Genomic DNA, 1,672 nt, shown 5'->3' with positions numbered 1-1,672 from the left:
AAAGTCATCTCAAGGCACTTTACAGGATTAGCAGGGAAACACAGAACCCAACTTGACCCACAAGAGCAACGGAGGCAAGGAAAAACTTCCCTTTAACGGGCAGAAACCTTGGACAGAACCTAGGCTCATGGTGGACGGCCATCTGTCTGGCCGGCTGGGTTGAGAGAGAGAGAAAGAGAGAGAGAGAGAGAATGGCAGGTCGCAGCAGCTATTTGGTTCCAAACGCTCTTTGGTGACAGCGCCGTGTGCGGGAGCAAAGACTTCTGGGTAGAAAGTTTACCTGCCAGGCGTCGGCGACGGGGCGACGCAGGAAACGACACAAACGGAGAGCTGGAAGCCATCGCTGACACGAATGAGGGGCGGGGCGGGGGCGGGGCTTCACGCTTCCTCTTCCCTTCTCTCGTGGCGACCAGGACCGGGACCCGGTGATCCGGTGATCCGGGACACGTGTGGCCCAGGTGGGGCGTTAAAGTGAGCCCAGGTGGCTCGTCTGGGTCCCGACGCCCAGGAGAGAATCCTTGCAATCAACAGCAACACAAACCGGTTTCCATGGTGACGGATGATGTCACCGTCCGCACAGAGTTTGTGCTGCGAGCGCCGAGGTGAAGAGAAGAGAGGAATAAATAAATAGTGATATTCTGGAATGGTAAAGAGCCCCCCAGACCCCCCCGAGCCCCCAGAGCTGGAACCAGGAACCCGTTTACACTTCCTCGTGGGTCTTCATTCCGATGAACCGTAAATGAAAGTGGAGCAACGATGGGAGGACTGGTCAGGTGTCGGGTTACGAGGCTCTTAATTGAAATGTTCTTTTACCGGTTGAATTATTGACGACGGCGTCGCCTCAGAACGAACACGCTGAGGTGCAGCGGCAGAACGCGGCATCAAGGCGTGTCTCTGCTGCAGGTTACCGGAGCGGATCGGTCCGCTGGCCGGAGCGGAGCCGTCTGCTAATGAGGTCGGGGGGGGGGGGGGGGGCCTGTCATCCACAAGGTGAGGGTTTCAGATACTTCATTAATTAACCTTCACGTTCTACGTAGAGCTCATCAAGGTGCAGTTAATTTAAAGAAAGGTCATTCCGGGGGGGGGGGGGGACCCTGAGCCCTCACCTCGGCGTGGGGAGGAGCGTTTGGAGAACGGCGGGGTGAAATATTCATGGCGCTCAAACGGCGTCCGTCTTTCAGCATCGCTCAGTTTGAGGACTTCCTGTTTGAGGACTTCCTGTTTGAGGACTTCCTGTTTGAGGACTTCCTGTTTGCAGCCGTGTCGTTGCTCAGGATAGAAGCTCCGCCCCCTGCGCCTTGAGGCCAGGAACTCTGCAGGTGTTATAGAGCGATGCATCACCTGTGAGTGGAATCCCCTTGTGGGCGGAGACTTATTCACCCTGGCCCCGCCTCTGTCTGGAACCGTCTGTCACGGCTCACGCTGGGCTCAGGATGTGTCTCCAGGAAGTAGATGTAAGACCCGTGTCCGGCTCGGGTCCTGGTACCGGTAGCTCAGCCGGTGTCAGGTGACCCCCCCCTCCCCCCCGGCGGCGGCGTTGCTAGGTGGAGAGCCGTTACCGCGGGCCTGGGCAATCATTTATGGCGTGAGCGCGGCGAGCCGTCGTGTAGCCGCTGACAGAGAGCTGCCTGTAAATCAGCCGGGGGGGGGGGCGGGGGGGGCAACGCTGTTT

Source organism: Brachionichthys hirsutus, chromosome 2, assembly GCF_040956055.1.
Source record: "Brachionichthys hirsutus isolate HB-005 chromosome 2, CSIRO-AGI_Bhir_v1, whole genome shotgun sequence".
Lineage (NCBI taxonomy): Eukaryota > Metazoa > Chordata > Actinopteri > Lophiiformes > Brachionichthyidae > Brachionichthys > Brachionichthys hirsutus.
The sequence above is the reverse complement of the archived record's forward strand: the minus strand, read 5'-3'. Positions refer to the sequence as shown.